Source organism: Peromyscus maniculatus, chromosome 18, assembly GCF_049852395.1.
Source record: "Peromyscus maniculatus bairdii isolate BWxNUB_F1_BW_parent chromosome 18, HU_Pman_BW_mat_3.1, whole genome shotgun sequence".
NCBI classification, from domain to species: Eukaryota; Metazoa; Chordata; class Mammalia; order Rodentia; family Cricetidae; genus Peromyscus; species Peromyscus maniculatus.
In genome coordinates this window covers 21,114,933-21,132,465 of record NC_134869.1, presented here as the reverse complement: position 1 = coordinate 21,132,465, position 17,533 = coordinate 21,114,933, and the positions used below count along the sequence as shown (strand labels likewise).

General features: G+C 47.3%; 2 long non-coding RNA genes across 3 annotated transcripts; both read right to left on the bottom strand.

Moving 5' to 3' along the window:
- Positions 1-1,423: 1,423 nt before the first annotated feature.
- On the bottom strand, positions 1,424-14,330 carry LOC107402922 (uncharacterized). Of its 2 annotated transcripts, XR_013045843.1 has the most exons (6): positions 13,013-14,330; positions 12,135-12,315; positions 8,100-8,276; positions 4,679-5,702; positions 1,669-1,867; positions 1,424-1,554 (listed from the first exon to the last, which is right to left on the bottom strand). It is a non-coding gene; the product is annotated as an uncharacterized LOC107402922 (long non-coding RNA). The 2 variants fall into 2 exon arrangements; XR_013045842.1 differs by lacking the exon at positions 1,424-1,554 and having other exon boundaries at positions 1,729-1,867; positions 4,679-4,762; positions 13,013-14,316.
- LOC143269423 (uncharacterized) lies at positions 2,980-4,658 on the bottom strand. Its single transcript, XR_013045844.1, has 2 exons — positions 4,296-4,658; positions 2,980-3,950 (listed from the first exon to the last, which is right to left on the bottom strand). It is a non-coding gene; the product is annotated as an uncharacterized LOC143269423 (long non-coding RNA).
- Positions 14,331-17,533: the final 3,203 nt, after the last annotated feature.

The window sequence follows — 17,533 nt, the reverse complement described above, 5'->3', positions numbered from 1 at the left end:
GGACACAAGTTTATCTTCCAAGGTGTCAACAGCTCTGGACAGTGGGGGCAGGACTGACAAGAGACAGCTAGTTTAAGAAAAAAGTTCTTCAATAGCTCCATGGCTGTCCTCACTCAGTTATCTATGGCTTGATACATTTCACTAAAGCTTGGCTTACACTTGGGGTCTACCCTACCGTAAGAAGAGGTCACAGCAGAGCAAGCTAATGGGGCACATCAAATCCATTCCAGATTGTCCTTGGAAAATTCAAATTTGAGGCCCTTCGTATCTGCTGCTGACATATCGGCTCCTGCACAATATTAAAACATGAGTCAAGGTTTTGTCCTCATTAGTTACCTGACTGACCTGGGGAAACTTTTAGGGACCAGCCTCTGCTTCTGAATGACAATCTCCTCCAGCCTCAGGCTCCGCCTCTGAATTAACTGTGCCGTCCTCCAGTTTCCAAGAGTAAGGAGATTTGGGGTATTTAGCCTCCGCAAGTCTGTGTTCACAGTCCCACGCCCCTTTCCTGGGGAGACAGCTCCCTGCAAGGTGCTGAGTAAACACAGAGGGTGCCTCCTGCCTGGGCCTCAGCCACACTCATGTCTGAGGTTCTCACATGCCTCTCTCACTATTTATACTGCGTTGGGCCAGCTACTTGATCCTTAATAAAATTTGCCTCCAAGCTGCCCTGCAGGGAAAATGACCTGTCTGGGGAGGGACTCTGCTACAACTTCCTAACCTCTGACACTTGCCCAAGTGTCCTCTGGGAAGGTTGCAGGGGGCTCCGGTGGAGGGGGCGGGGAGGTCTGTGCCAATTCCTGACATTTAACAGCACCAAGCGCTTTAGTGTAAATATATTTATATCCCTTGCTCTCGGATGCCTTCCCGAAGTCAACCTCTCCCACACTGGCTCAACTCTAGATGGCCTGAGCAGTGTGGAAACTCGGCCTCTGTTCAAGGTCAGAACATTTAGGGAGAGGAGGGGGTCGCCTCAATGATGATTTTTTTTTTTTTCTTAACCAATCTTTCCGTTATTTCAGAAAGCAAGAATGGATCTATGGGATGGAAATAATGAGCCATTTATATCCCAAAATGAGACTGCCAGGAAAAACAAACACGAAAAAAGAACATTTTATCACAGGCTTTACTGCCCAAGGCTAACGGGGTACAAGGTACTGAGTGTTCGGTGGCCTGGGCCAAGAGCTACAGTAAGTCATGGCTGTGCCTCCTGCCAGCCCCACCAGGCAGCTTTAACCACCTGGTGGCGGAGAGCTTTAGTGTTGTCTGAGTGAGTCCGGGCAGATGCACCACGCGTTTGGTAGCAATGCAGAAGAACCTGTCGCCACACTGAACAAGTGCTTCTACGTAACAGTTGCGCAAGTCCGGAGAGGCCAAGGCTGAGCGCATCAGCGGCCGCGGACCTGCTAACCTGCGGCTTATGCAACGTGGGAGCCGGCCCTCCAGGGTGCTCCTGGCAGCCTCGGAAAGAATGTCCAGTCTTTGAACTTGGACCCGGCTTCCGGCAGTTCTTTGCCCCAAAGGTGTGTGGAATGGCTCAGCTGTCAGCACCCGCTGGGGAGATGAAGAAAAGCACCCATGGGCTGATGATCCTCCTCCAGCACCAATGCAGTGGAGGCTGGTGACAGGACCCAGATGGCCCTCCCTCCACCCCACCAGGCACCTTACAGGGAGGGAGGGAGGCCGAGGTCTGTTCATCTCAGGAGGCAGAGGCCGGAAGTCCGAACTAGGCCTGCTACAGTGGAGGACAAAGGTGAAGGGATTCCCTCGAAGCCCGGAACCCTCACTACAGCAGCGCACGGTTGAGTGGTCTGTGCAAGGTCCCTGCGGACCGGAAACTTGGCACTCTCCTCTCCTCCAGGCTTACCTGGAACAAGACGATAAAGTAGGTCAAACTCAAGTCTGCTGCCCTCTCACCTCCAATCGCCGCCCCGGCGCTGCCCACTGCCCTGCCCAGCTGTTTCCATCCGAGCTTCCAATCATTCTTGGCTCTGAACACCAGCTCTCCACCGGGGGCTGTGCCAAGCACCAGGCAGCAGGCAGGGCTTTCTCAGCACCTGATGGCCCCCTGTAGAGCACTGGGCCTTTGCTCCTGTCAGTGAGCTTTGCCATGAACCGACGTGACCCACACTACACCATCCCTATCCCTATTCACCTGTCGTGGTGCTGAGCATCTCATCCTTGGAAGTGGGAGGCTTTCTTTTAATTTCATCATTGAACACTAATGAATTATTCTTACGAAAGGACGGTCACCATAGATCTTTCTAGGGAGTTTCTGCAATCCCAGGACTCAGAGGATTGAGACAGGAGAAGCATGAGTTCCGGGACAGCCTGGACCTTGTTGATGGTCAAGAAGAAACTCTGTCTTCCACAGAATGAACTAGGTAGGACTCATTGGCAAATTGGAGGTGTGGATTGGGGAGGATGTCCCACACTGAGCAGAATAGCTTCAATATCACCAGAGGTATAAGACACTCCTTCACCTCCTCACGTGCTGCTGGTCTGTGTAAGGCTTAGGGGAACACATTCTAGAGCTGAACTACCTGGGTCCAGATCTCAGCTCTGCAAACTAAAGTGTTTTTAAAAAAGCACTTGATCTGCATTCCTTCATTTTTCTCCCGGAAAAAGAAGGACAATGGGATTATCTAATTGTAACAGGATTTTCTTTGGAATGCCAGCTCCCAAATAATGACATGGGGACTTCTTATTAATTATGAAAGCTTGGCCGTAGCTAAGGCTTGCTCTCAACCAGCTCTTAAAACTTAAATGAACCCGTTTATATTAATTTACATTCTGCCATGTGGCTCGTTACCTCTCCTCAGTACTATAAATCTGACTTCCTCTACACCCGGCTGGCAAATCCCCCCCTGCCTCAGATTCTTTCCCAGAGTTCCTATTTTTGAATTTTAAAAATGGCAGGAGAGAGACCTTGGTGCCCCACGGCGGTGAGGGAGGGAGACATGCCATGCAGACACAGCACCCATGCGGAAAATTTTATTGGGGGGAAGAGAAAGAGGGAAAGCAGGCAGGGCTGAGAGAAAAAAGGAAAAGAGGAGGGGAACACTACCTCATGGAGAGAGAGAGAGAGAGAGAGAGAGAGAGAGAGAGAGAGAGAGAGAGAGAGAGAAGAGGGAGAGGTTTTTTTCTTTTCTAGACAGGGTTACTCTGTGTAGTTTTGGTGCCTGTCCTGGAACTTGCTCTGTAGACCAGGGTGGACTTGAACTCACAGAGATCCGCCTGGCTGGAGATGGCTCTGTCGTTAAAGGTTAGGCTCACAACCAAAAATATAAAAGGTTTTTTTTTTTTTTTTCTGGAAGGGGGACTTTACATAGAATGATGTCTGAATGCTAACATCTATCTCTACCCAGAAGTCCCGCCTATCCTCTCCTGCCTAGCTATTGGCTGTTCAGCTCTTTATGAAACCAATCAGAAGGCGCCCTGGGCAGGTGAGGAAGGAGAGAGACACATCTTCACACAGTGTAAACAAAGATCATCCCCACATCGAATGGCACCTAACAGGGTGGTTTGGGGATTAACATGCACCAGTATGTGTGAGAGCTCTGTAAGACCGGTGTGAACCGGAAACACGCTCACTTTGGTTTTGCACTGAACCAAGTTGACGCTCTCTACTTTGCAGGCAGATTCTCACCGGAGTCTCTAGTCAAAACCGATGGCTTGTTAGCCGAGCTGGTATTTCCTCACTTGCAAAGTAGGAAATAGTGGTTGGGTGAGGAGGATGTGGGGGCAAAGCCAGGTGGCCATGTTCTGGTCTCTGATCTTTTCTGACCGAGGGCAACTCATTTAACCTCTCTGTCTCCCAGAGAATGCGTGTGATCTCCATTTCTCAGTCTCGGGCCATTCAAACAGCGCTTAGCTTCCATGTCGTGTTCCTGGTCATAGCCTTATACACGGCTGCTTCGCAACACGTTCCTTGGGCTAAGCAATAGTATCTGTGTACGCAAAGATTAGGTATGCTAGGATTAGATTTTTCTAATGCATTTGAAAACAAGTAATGGAATTTTAAAACATTTGCATAATAATTGAAAATCACCTTGCATGTTGTCAGTGATCTATACTTACCATCCTAGGAAAACTCTGGGTTCCTAAAATCCTCTCAGTTACTATTACTCTTTTTTTTCTGTAACTATTTGATTTTGTGTGTGCTTAATATTTTTTTACCCGCGAGGGCAATGACTGGATCATACTTCTTTAGGCAGCTAGCTTAAGGCACAGTACTTTGAAAATCATTTAATTTAAAATTATAACTAGATATCATACAGAGAGAGAGAGATCACCTGCTACCCCCAGCACCTTTGAGCAATCGTTCACGATGTGAGAGAGAGTGTGTGGAGTTCTGTGCCCTCGGCAGCACTCAGGAGACATTACCTCTCCCAGCCTCTTGTCTCTTCCCATACCCCTTCTTGATGAGTGGTCATTTGTCTGTGTGAAAAGTCAGCCCGTTTCCTCAGGAGAAGGTAGCCCCGACCTTTGTTAGACCTGAACAACCGTTGTCCTTCATGTCAGCCTTAGGAGAGGTCCCAGGTCCAGAAACATTCCTTCTAAGAAAGAACGAATTTGCCTTCCTGAAAGCTACTGCTAAGAGGTCTTGAGAAATTGGTGCTTTTTCCAAAAGCTCTTCAGCAAAATGAAAAAAAAAAAAAAAACCTAGAACACACACCACAGCACCATGGTGCCCTCCTAGGTTCACAGTCAGCACTGTCTCAAGCTGCCAGCTTTCATGAATCTCTTCTGTGTTCAGCACCTGGGGAGACACAAATTGTAGTAAGATCAACAGACTAGAAGACCGTGAACATCTCGGAAGCAAGGAATGCACTTTATTCATGTTGAATACCTTCCAGCACAGCGGCGCACCACACATGCATAAGTGGATGGATAGATGGATGGATGGATGGATGGATGGATGCCTGGATGCATGGATGGATGCATGGATGCATGGATGGATGGATGCATGGGGACACTGGTCTCACACTTATACATACAGCCTTTGGTGTTTTGGTGTTGTGTATTTGTGACAGAGTCTCACACGTAACCCTGGCTAGGCTGAAACACAAGACCAGGAAGGCTTAGAACTTGGAGGACCCTTCTAACTCTGCTTCCGGAGTGCTGGCATACAGGCCTGGGCCACTCTACCTGGCCTTAGGCGTTTGCAGTCTGAACAGAGAGAAGACAGAATGCTTAGGCACATGGAAGGGTCATTTACAATGAACTGAACATTATAAGAGAAAGCCCAGAGTTACAAACTGTTCAAGGAGCATCCTCCGTATCCTTTCTTCCAAACACCGGGTGCTGAATTAGTGGCAAGTCTCAAAATAAAAGCTTTGGCCTCTCCTTGACACTGCCCCACCTACAAGCTTGATATCACACAAACCCTGCTGAGTCATGGTCACATGACTGATTTTGAAAGGCCAGTGAGAGAGAGAGAGCAAAGTATTATTTAATGTAAATAAATCAGTGAGTGTTTATTCTTCCAAATATGTCTTCCTCTTTGTCAACCACAGGCAAAGAGAAAGGATTACTGGCGACTCCTTGAGAGCCAAAGAATTGGAATAGACAGGAGGCTAGAGGCCTTTAAATTATTGATTTGGGAGTCAGGGCGACCCCTCGGTAGGAAAAGGCCTTTGGTGTGGCTTGCTGGGAGAGGCTCTAAGCTTCAGATGCAGCTCTCCAGGTGTCCAGACTGTCTGCAAAACAAAACAAAACAAAACACAACAAAACAAAACAAAACAGCGGCTCAGATTGGTGTTCTCCTTTATCCATCAGTTACTGAAATCTACTCTCACTGAAGCCTGCCTCCTCCCATAGCCGAGGACACCATTTCTAGTTCCTGCAACAGCTCTGACATTTCTGTCCCTTTCTGTCTATTCCGCCGATCGCTGATGCCTGCAGGACGCAAACCCCAATTAATTGGGAAGAGTGGCATCCTCATTAAAATTCTTTTTGAGCACGATTTATGCACCTGGCCAGTTAGGGTTTTTCAAACACTGCAGAGCAGTAGGGGGTTGGAAGGCCACCTCCTGAAGGCATCTGGAAGCCAATCCTCTCATCTCGTCCTCAGAGACGTCCGCTGTCACATTTTTGGGATAACTTCCTAGAAGCAGTTGATGGATATCGTTGTTCATATTGTGACCCGCCCCTTGGGGCCGCCCTGCGTCCTGACGTAGAAGCCTCTTCGTAAAGGAAATCTCCACCCTTCCCTTCTCTGTCTCTCTCTGTCTCTCTCTCCACTCCCATGATGTGTGCACCCCTCAACCCCCCTCTCTCTCTTTCCCTCTCTCTTTCTCTCTTCTTTCCTTTCTTCTCTTCATCTTTCTATTTAATAAGCCATTTCCTCTTGGATGTAGCATCTGGGTTGTGAATGTTCCAGCATCTGCCCAGCATGCCAGCATGGTTCCCTGCACGCGTGGGATACCCCGGCCTGGCCAGCCGGGGGTTTCCCATGCATGCAAATTCATAGCAATAGTGCCATGCTGTGTGCCTACACATGCCCAACCCCTTCCGGGTGCGCTTGTATTCTTTAGTGATGCTTACTTAACACACCCTGAGGCACAGTTTAGAATCTTCACCGTATCTCAAACCTTCGCTGCGTACCCTAAGCTGAATCTCACCCTCCACCCCAGCCGCTCTGACCAGACCACGGTTACTTCCACATTTTTACGTTCTTTTGTACAGCTAGGATTGGGAGATCGGCTCCTGAGGGCGAAATCGCAGGGTCAAAGGACCTCTGGGTTGAGTTTAGTTATACACTGACTGATAAAAACACTCAACTTTTGATGGGAAACTGCTGGGGTAAAGAGTTCTTTCCACAAACAGGGCTGGAGACAGGAAGACAGTATTTTACTTTACACTTGAATACTCCGGGCACACAGAGAGCACGTTTATTTATGAAACTTATTTGTCAATGTCTTGTCCACCTGAGCACACTCGGGGACAGGGACACACACACACACACACACACACTACACACACACTACACACACACACACACACACACACACGCACGCACGCACGCACGCACGCACGCACGCACGCACGCACGCACGCGCACAGGCAGAGTTTGTAAACTGAAAACATACCCTGACAAGGGCTCACTGATGAGGAACTTGCCAGGGCTCTTGCTTGAGGACCTGCTGTAGTGGATTAGCTTACTGATGGGCCACACTGCCTCCTTGTCATCCCTATTTGCTATGAGTCTGTGGTCCCCGCCCTTAGCGCCTCTTCCTTTATAAGCAAAAGTCATCTTGGGATCCTGCCCCCCTCCTCTGCAAGCGGGTGATCATTTCCTCTCCCTGTGGTCCCCTTAGCTGCCATCGTGTAGACATATCTGTGAGGAAGACCCGGGTGCAAGAGAATTTTTGGTTTCCTGTGACCCATGGTGGACGAGAAAGCGACCAGAAGAGGCGGGAGAGCCCTGTGCTCTCTCCCTCAGCCGGCTGCAGAATCACTTCCAGACCTGGGGGGGTGGGGGGAGGGCGGGCAGGCCCAGAACATTCTCCAGTTTCCCAGGTGTTTACCCCACGCACTGCTTCAGCCCCCAGCCCCCCACCTTTCCCATTTGCCCAGGTAAGGTGAGAAGCCCTGTGCACGATCGATGTTTGTTTTGTAACCAGCTGTAACCCTTTTCTTCTCTCAGCCTGCTGACATAAACACATTACCATCCTGGTAACCGCTGAAAAGCTGTGTCTGGCCAGGGTGAAAGTGAGTGAGGTCATTTCACGCCCGTTGTGAAAAATCGGTTGCTTTGGCTTGCTTTAGACCAGCTCTAACCCTCAAGACAGTGGTTCTCAACCTTCCTAAGGCTGTGACCCTTTAACACAGTTCCTCATGGTGTGGTGACCCCTGACCATATAACTATTTTCATTGCTACTTCATAACTGTGACTTTGCTACTGTTAAGGAACATAATGTGAATGTCTGTGTTTCCCGATGGTCTTAGATGACCCCTGTGAAAGGGTCATTCGACCCACATGTTGAGGAAGATGGCCGGAGACATACATACGATATTCTTTGTAAATAATTTCTATAATATTATATAATAATATCACAATATGAGTTGTCAGGAAACTACATGTTTACATTTACCTCAAAGTCATCATCAAAGGACCAGAGACTGGCTTTTTAAGAAGAAAAGTTTTGGGATGAGAGGTGGTTCGTCCCTTAACAGTGCTTGCTGCTCTATCAGAGGACCAGCGCCAACATTGGGTGACCCAGAGGGGCTTGTACCTCCAGCCCAGGGGTTCTAATGCTCTCTTCTGGTTCCTGTGGAAACACACAGAGACAGACAGACAGAGATGCAGATACAGAAAGAAATAAACTAAAATAAATACTTTTTAAAAAAAGTTTCGAGTCTGCAAGGAAGCTATTTCAGTATTCCCATGCTGCAAGAGCAAAACCCTCTCAAAAAGCAAGGGGAGGGGAAAAAAAAAAACCAAAAACATTTATTTGTTTAAAAATAAAATATTTAAGGCCGGGCGGTGGTGGCGCACGCCTTTAATCCCAGCACTCGGGAGGCAGAGGCAGGCGGATCTCTGTGAGTTCGAGGCCAGCCTGGTCTCCAAAGCGAGTTCCAGGAAAGGCGCAAAGCTACACAGAGAAACCTTGTCTCGAAAAACCAAAAAAAAAAAATAAATAAATAAAAATAAAATAAAATAAAATAAAATATTTATTTGTTTAAAAATAAAAACACAAAGAAAAGAGGCACTCTACAGCACGGTGATTGGTGGCCCACCGAGTCACATGACCCTCGCAGGCAGAAGCCGGGAAGTGGGCGCGGCTATTTTTGGTCCAGCCACAAGAAATCACCATAGATCAGGTGACCCAAGGATCCAGAAAAAAGGTAAAAACAAGTGACAGGTGGGAGTCTCCAAACTACTCCAGATGAGGCCACAGAAGGCTAGAGAGGAGAACCCCCAAACGCACCCCGAGGCACAGTGGTTCGGCATCTGTCTGTAGAGATAATTCTTCACCACGGGACACTGACAACAGGGAAGAAACTATGGCTTTGACAATGGACCTCTTTTCTCAGCCCTATCTTTCCTTATTTGAAGAACAGCTCTCATGGGGTTTTTGCAGGGGACAGGCATTCTGCTAAGTGTCGCACAAAAAGTTAAAATGTCACTGACTCTGCCCTGTAGTAGACACGCACTAAATATTATTAGAAGAGTGGATCTGCCAATATATTCATACAGTACGCGAGTGAGTGGAGTCTACCACTGGGTTAAGGAAGAAAACATAGGTTGAGTTTTGTAAAGCCTGGGGGGTGTCGTGCCCAACACACGGTTAATGGAGAGAAATTGGAAACCAGTGGAATTGGAACTATAGCTATTTGTTATATAGCAGAGGTAGTCTGTTTAAATAACCTCTAAAGAAGATGTTATAAAACATCATACAGAGTCCTATATTCCTTCCTTGGTTATTCTACTCAGTAAGGACTGACTGGGAGCTTCCATTTGCCAGGTTCTGTTTCCCATGTATAGAGCAAGGTACATTTTTTTTTTCTTGTTGTTGTGTAATTATTACTTCCAATTAGTTCCCTAACTGGAATAGTGAGAAAGAGCTTTGAACTTTTGTAATAACTGAACTGGTAGTGAGCAGATGCGAAGGGGAAAGGGAGTGTTTAATGTGGATCTGTAGAGGATCAAAGCTGGGGCAAAGGTCTAGAAGAGACAGCAGTAGGCTACAGCCTAGCCATCAGATCTGGCCCCCTGACTGGTTTTGTAAATAAAGTTTTATTTGAACACATCGATGCACATTCACTTACATTTCATTTGTGACACTTTCTCCATGATAACAAGAGCACGGAGAAGTTGCAATAGAGATACATACTACAGAAAACTGAAAACAAGTGTGGTCTGGCCCTTCACAGAAAGCCTGTCAGCCCATTGCCTACAGGAACAGAAAAACGGGAATGTGTGTAGGGAAGTCCAAATGGCTAGGACTTCGTGGTTGTAAGAGGGACAGGGTACAACATGGGACAGAGAGGTAAACATGACCAACCCCGGTGCCAGTCTATGGACTCTGGTCCCATTCCTTCTGGAAATGGATAGGACAGCAGTTTGACATTTATTTCTGTCAGTAGGATGCACACGAGAGATGCAAAATTGTGACAGACGAGCTCTCCAAACCCTTAGTCTCACAAAGCCCTTGATCTAGTAGACACAGCGGTGCTTGATTCTTATTATTTGATATCTTGCTCTCTCTATGCTGGGGAAATAGAGCCCGGCACACAGAGGCTCAGTCAGTACTTAGGGTGTAGAGTAAAACAGTAGCTAGAACGCCCACTTGTTTCCAGTTCCTTTACTAAAAGGCATTGAGATTCAGGCATGAGCAAGTTAATGGTGGATTACAAGCGCAGGAGAAATCGCCACCCTGCAGCTCTGGTGCCAACATCATTGACCACCGGTCATGGGCCAAACCTGTTTACGCCGTGCCCTATGGCCCTAAGGAGAGGCTGGTAGGACAAGAGGCAGCTCTGGTAATAACAGCTGTAAAAAAATAATATCACTCAGATCTGTGAGGGATCTTTCTTTGGAAGGTCTTGAATCATTTTTCCCCTCCCACGTAACCATTCATTTCCAATTTTATCTCCATCAAAGGCAACAATCCAACCTTACAGAGTGGGTGTGACTTTCCCAAGGTCACTGAGCAAACCCAAACCAGAACAGCGCTTTTTGAAAGTTGGAAAAAAAAAAAAAAAACTATTCAGTGCGTGAAAACACAGGTCTGGTTCCAGCCTAGGATGGGCTGGGCTCAGGACTCTGAAACATGAGTCATTTGGAGAAGACCCAGGCTCACAGGCTGGGTCGGGCGCAGATCTTCTGGAGTCATGCATTATCTTTGCACATCAGATTTCAACAGGTGTGACCAAAGCCTATCACAATCAGAAGCTCTTTGAAGGTCTAACTTTGAGGACTGGAATGGTCTAGTGCAGGGTTCTGCCCTTTCTGGCCGTTCTTAGAGCTATCGGTGCCTATGATATGCAGCCCCCCCCCCCCCCCCCCGCCCCATTCTTATATTCTTCAGGGACCTACAGCTAGCACAGTTACAGCTTCCAGTTGCTGGTGCTCCCCTTTTATCCCAGCAGAATTGTTACTGAAATCCTCTTTTACTCCTGAAAACAAGAAGCCTCAGTTTGCATCATAAATAAATGATGTCGTTCCCCACTAGCTCTGACCAATGGGGAGGCATCTAGGTGGATCCAGCCTTCCTCTCCTCAAGAGCATCCTGTCACAGCCACTTCAGTTTCATACACCAAGAATCTTAAACTCACAACTGACTCAAACCCTTAGAGCACTCAAGAATCTCCTCTGAGGGGTGTTCCTGCTGTGCGGTGCTCCAGCTGTAAGGTGCCCCAGCTGTGAGGTGCTCCAGTTGTGGGGTGCCCCAGCTGTGATGTGCTCCAGCTGGGAGATGTTCCAGCTGTGAAGTGCTCCAGCTATAAGGTGCTCCAGCTGTCCACCAACACTCCTGGTTGGAGTGTGACGCATGGCCCCTGGAACACTGGGTTCTAACTGTTAGCAAATGCTTGCTTGCCCTGCATCAAATCGAGCCTCTGGTGGTCTTTCATATGCTGACCTTAGGGCTGTTCGTAAGAAGCTGAGAACGTACTGGGGGTGTAGCTCAGAGAAGGAGCACAGGTCTGGCATGTGCAAGCCTCGAGATTCAATCCCCACGGCTGCCCAAGGCAAAAATGGAGACCAAAAGGTCAACCCCCCATCCTGTTCCTGAGAGAATCCCAGAAGTCCGCTGTCCTCCAGCCCAAACCTTAACCAAGCATCCATAACAAATTATATGCAACCTTTAGGAGTTGTGACTTTACGGTCAGATGTGCCTGGCACTCCTTCTCCAGGTGACCTTTGGCAAACTGCTATCTAATTTGACTTTCCCTGTCCATAAATTTTGAACAAGCATTAACTATTTGAGGAAGGCTAGACAAACAGCCAGTATCCACTTACCCTTCCTTTCTTACTAACCAAGGAACTCAGGTAAACACTCCTGGATTACCAGCTAGCTTGCTTGGTCAGGCAGTCAGGTTTGGACATGAGTTGCAAGTCCAGGGACCCGCTGGAGGCTTCGAGAAAGCTTGTTGGAAGGGATATACATTCAACCTGAACTTACCTTGTTAGTTCTGCTACTTAGCCTTTTCCCCGATTCCTGCTTTGTGCTTCGATATTGCTTAGAGCCCGTGAAATAAAATAGCCTGTGGCAAATGTGACAAAGAAATTCTTCTGTGAAAGCAACTGACGGCAGCCAGGGGTCCCAGACTCACTCTAAAGTGCTTCTGGTTAACCTTCATATTCTGTGAGAAAAAAACAAAGGACCTCATGGTTAAGCCACAGACGCGGGGTCTTTGCTACTTAGTTAAACCATGTCTAAATGGCACACGGGAGAGTATTGTGACAAAAACTGAAATTTTCACAGTGCCCAGCACAGACCAGAGCCACTGTGAAGGATGGCTGTTATCGCTACACAATGGTGATGCTGGTTAAAAATTGACATGGACCTTAGAGACACGGGCAACAAAAACATGTTCTCCTGATCTCAGACAGACCTGCTGTAAAAATAACTGTCCCCATGCTTGGAAAAGACATCAACCCACTGTTCATGATGCTAAGTTATAAAATCAGCCTACGTGTTCACCCATGGGTGAATGGATAGAGAAAAGGTTGGTATATGTGGTTCATCTGCAAAGATGAATGAAATTATGTTGTTTGCAGGAGAATGGACAGAACTGATCAGGGTGCTCAGTGAAACAAGCCAGAATCAAAGACAAGCGCTGTGTGTTTTCTCTCATTTGTGGAATTTGGGGAATAAAAGAGAAACAGGTAAAATGGAGAGTGTTCCGGATATGGACGGGAGAGGGGAGAGAATATGAGGGGTCAGTAAGGAATGAACACATAAAAATTCTATGCGTTTATATAAATGCCGTAGTGATGCCCATTACTTTATATAATTAATGTACTTGAGTGCCCTCTCTTAAGCGTTCACACACGTACCGTTTGCAGATGTTTGGACAAGCGTGTTTCTGCTCACGGCTAATGAAACCAGTCTATCAAAGGACAAGCTCCCGGAAGCTCAGAGGTGAAGTGCCACCTGGCTGACAGGGCAGAAAGCAAGCTGTCGCCTGCTGGGAACGCCCTGTCTGGTGTCCCTTCTGGATGGAAGATCCACCCATGTTGTAGAGTGTACTTCCTAGAAGAGCTGTCTTCTCCGGATGACAAAAAAAAAAAAAAAAAAAGATAGTGCTTTAGGAATGGTATTATCCCAGTGGATCGGGATTTCTGAGAAACCAAAACCACGCCTGGCCAAAGGAGCATTTGTTAAAACACACTTATGGGAAGTGTAGTCACTGGTCGAGATCAGGCATTGATCGGGTGGGTGTGCTTCCACGCAGTCCACTCACCCTACCATCATCTGCCCCGGCTCCCCAACTCTGCATCTGTAGGTAAAGAAAATGTTGTGAAAGGCGGTCACGTGAACAAACACGTGATCGTTACGGGACTCCACCAGACCTAGGGGTCAGAGCCGAAGGAGCCATTTATAAACGGAATGATTGGGCAAACCGTATTCTTTTGGGGGGCTTCAGTTTGTGTGCCCGTTGAATTAAGAGAGAAATGGGTGTGTCCCAGCTCTATAGGGGACAGGAATCGGTGTGCTCGACAGTACCAAATAGAATTATCTTCCGTTTTTCCTTTCATTTCCTTTCCTATCAGCGGTTTGGCCCAGCCTGGCTTGTTTATCTCTCCCTCAAGTCCAAGATATGAAGCCAGCTCAGGTCACTGACACAGAGTTCAGCTCGCTGCCTCTGCCCAGTGCATCACCGTGCAAGTCTTCAGGCCACACACGGGGAGCCAGAGCCTCTCCCAGAGCTGAGATCATAGGACAGAAAAGGCCAAAGCTTCCAGAGAGCAGAGTCATCTCTGTGGCCAGCCTGCCTCTGGGCATGCAGTCCCCAGGAAACCCGGTAGGAGAAAGCTGATTCGCCCAGGCACCTCATCAGACATTACACCTGGACAAAGGGACGACGAGGAGGAGGAAACTGGGGTTCCCAAGTCACTCTGCTCTCTGGGTGGGGTGGGTATCTGTGGGGCCCAGCCTCAGGAGGGCTGGAATGTGACAGTCACAAGATTCACACCTCAAGCCATGAAACATGATCGTCTTGCTTCAGCACCTGGCACGCGTCCTTGGCAGTGGGTCCCATGGTTACCGTGGTGCAGATGGCACAGGCCTCGCCTCCGTGTCCCAGGAGAGGCCACATCTGAAACTTCGGATGTATTCAGGGACATTGATCAAAGAGAGTCTGTGGACACTGATTGGGACGGGCTGGGTATTTGCATAGGCATTGCTCTGTAGCTTCAGAAGCCGGCAACATGTAGTGAGACAGCAACCAGATAGTCAGGGTCTGTGAATCATGACTTGGTACCAACTGGGTTTCATCCCAGGTTCAGAACCAGGAGCAGCAAACAACACTGGCTGGCTGTCAAGCCTCGTGCTGAGCACTTTGCTTTCTATTATTGCCATTATGATCATTCCTACTTTGTGAAACAGCCTGAGATTTAGGTATATATTCTAGACATTAATGCCTCGTAGGCTTTGGATATAAGTATCTCCTGTCAGCTTTTTATTAACTTGGCTTAAGTTGCCTGCCCTTTACAGAAAGTCTTAATTTTTAAAGTGTTAAATCTGTGAAAAGGCCAACTTACATTTTTCGCCTTGAGGATGTATCTCCTTTAGTACTTTTACAGATTTTTTTATGTGCATTCATGTTTTGCCTACAGGTCTGGCCTGGTGCTAGATCCCCTGAAACTGGAGTTACAGACAGTTGTGAGCTGCCGTGTGGGGTGTTGGGAATTGAACCCGGGTCCTCTGGAAGAGCAGCCCCGTGCTCTTAACCTCTGAGCCATCTCTCCAGCCCCTTCTTTAGTACTTTTGACATCTTCTATTAGCTTCAAAATTTTACCTCTGCCCTGGGCTTTTCTTTTGTCCGTATGTGAAGCAAACATAGCCATGGAGAATAAGACAAGACAGATTCAAGAGACTAGTGAAAACCAAGCAGTTCTTAATATGCCGATTCTGCATCAAGGGACGCAGCATAGAAACAAAAAGGCAAAAATAGCAGGAGTGCTGACTGACACAGAGCAGTGGTTTTTAATAACTCCTGTTCAGAGAAATTCCTATCTTCTTTCCCTGTAGCTCAGACTTGCCCCTTTCCCAGGTTCCTCATGTCATTGGTCTAAGACACAAGGTCACGATCCAGTGGATAATTTGGGGCTGGGGACTGCCCCTTTTCTGATTATGGATTCAGTCATGGGGCAGATTGACCATAAATTTACAATTTTCAGGCGTTCTGAGACAAGCATGCCAATTGCCAGCGAGGGGAGAGAGGGGCCTATCACTTCCTGCTTCCCTATAACTCTGATGAACGCTAAGTATATGTCATACTGAAAAAATGGACCACAGCAATCTATTTCTTACATAGCTGATCAACTTTTTTCAGAGTCATACAAAGTAAGTTCTCCCTACACAGGTTCCATAATCATGAATCCAAGCAACCACAAACCCAGAAGCTTGGGAATTTTCATCTGCACTAAAATGTCTATTGTTTTGTCAGCCACGATCATGTAGATAAGCTTTTAAATTTTTTTTAAAAGTATTGTTATTTTATTTCACATGAATGGGTGTTTTGCCTGCAGATCTGTGAACCACATGTGTGCCTGGTGCCCACAGAAGCCAGAAGAAGGCTTTGGATTCCATGGAACTGGAGCTGCTGTGTGGGTGCTAGGAATTGAACCCGGGTCCTCTGGAAGAGCAGCCAGTGCTCTTACCAGCTGAACCATCTCTCCAGCCTCTCATGGACTAGCTTTTTGTGTGAGCATTTATAAGAGCTTTGGCTCTGGTCATTGTTCCCTAGAGAAAAATATACAAAAAGTGCTTGTAACGTTTGCATTGAATTAGGTATTGTAAGTGACTTAGAGATGGGTTAAAGTATACAGAAGGAGGTGTACAGGTTGTATGCACATAGTATACCGTTTCCTGTGAGGGATTTGGGCAGTGGCAGGTCTTAGTGTCCTTGAAGTGGAGCTTGGCCTAAACTAGTAGAAGACTATAATGAACTGTGTTGTCCCATTTACCAACAGGGCTGCTGCAGACCCAAAGTTACCCTAGTAATATGTGAATCCATCGCTTTTCAGGTTGTGCCTTGTCCTGAAGTACATCACTTTTACAAGGAGCACTTGGCTTCCTTTGGACAATAAACGCAAAGACAGAATGATGTTACATCTCAGCATGCACAAAGACACCACCGCCTGTCCAATACTACTATGAAGCCCAAATTGATTTAAAAACAACAACAACAACAACAACAAAAACATGTACAGGCAGCTAAATCAAGCCTTTTTTCTACAATTAATTAGTACTCTATATGAGAAGAGGAAGGGCAGAATCAGGAGTCATCAGCCAGACACAGAGGAAGCAAGATGACAAGGCAGAACTGAGAAAAGGTACCAAGCGACATGGCTAAATATAGATAAGAACTATGGGGTAATTTAAGTGTAAGAACTAGTTAGTAATAAGCCTGAGCTAATGGCTGAGCATTTATAAATAATATTAAGCCTCTGAGTGATTATTTTATAAGTGGCTGCAGGTCCACAGGGGCCCAGGTGGGACCCAAGAAACCTTCCAAACTACAAATTGCACCCAATGTGGGGCAGAGAAAACAGCCATGCTCGGCCCAAGCCGTGAAGCTTGGGCCTGAGCCAGGGGCCTGTAAGGCCACAAGCGGCTTTTTAGTGAATTCTTGCCACAAACATTGGGTGCCAATTGTAGGACGAATTGCTAAATGGTCTTATTAATAAAAAACCCAGAGCCAGATATTGGTGTTAAAACTGAGAGAGCAGAAAGCAGAAAGAAGCCAGCCATGTTCTCACCACTTGGAGCTCCTCAGCCAAAGAGCCCTACTTCCTGTCTACCCATGCCTATATGCCTTTCTGTTCTGCCATCTCATTTCCTCTCTCTGCCCAGCTCTGTCACTTCCTGTCTGTGTGTACAGACCTCCAGAACTCTATGGTTAGTGCTGGGATTAAAGGCGTGTGCCACCATGCCGGGCTCTGTTCCCAGCATGGCCTTGAACTCACAGAGATCCATATGGATCTCTGCTTCCCGAATGCTAGAATTAAAGATGTGTGCTACCATTGCCTGACTTCTGTGTTTAATATAGTGGCTGATATTTTCCTCTGATCCTCAGATAAGCTTTATTGGGGTACACAGATAAAATATCACCACACGCTTCCAGCTCTGTTCCTCCACAGATTGAACCCAGAAGTCTGGCTGGACTCTGCCAACCTGCAGCATCTCTGCATGGTTCCAGCAGCTCCCCAAGCAGGGTTGTTAGTATACCAGCTAACCACCCTCAGAGACTCTGCCTCTGCATGGGCATTCTGATGCTGATGTTCTGCCATTGGTGGAGTCTCATTGAACTCTCCAAACTCTGCAGCATCTCCAACTCGTTTGTGACCCTT